Genomic DNA, 529 nt, shown 5'->3' on the forward strand with positions numbered 1-529 from the left:
TGACAACTCCATATGCTTTTAATAAATTGGACAAGTGGTAACTCTATATACCTCGGACATGTGAACACTCTTTATATAATGGACAAGTGCAAACTATTTGATTTGTAACAACTCTATATACTTTGGACTTGTGATCACTCTGTATATAATGGACTTGTGACAACTTTATATTCATTGGACTTGTGAACACTATCTACATAATGGACATGTGCAAACTATTGTATTTTTAACAACCCTATATACCTTGGACTTGTGAACACTTTTAATAAATTGGACAAGTGATAACTCTATATACCTTGGACATGTGAACACTCTTTATAAATTGGACAAGTGCAAACTATTGTACATGTGACAACTCAACTTATATTATACCATGGACTTGTGATCACTCTTAATACAAATGAATAAGTGATAACTCTATATATCTTGGACTTGTGATCACTCTTTATATAGCGGACAAAAGTAAACTTTAGGACTTGTGATCACTTTGATTATAGTGGACAAGTGTAAACTATTTCATTTGTTACAA

This window comes from Leptopilina heterotoma, unplaced genomic scaffold (assembly GCF_015476425.1).
Source record: "Leptopilina heterotoma isolate Lh14 unplaced genomic scaffold, ASM1547642v1 Lhet_6114, whole genome shotgun sequence".
Classification (NCBI taxonomy): Eukaryota; Metazoa; Arthropoda; class Insecta; order Hymenoptera; family Figitidae; genus Leptopilina; species Leptopilina heterotoma.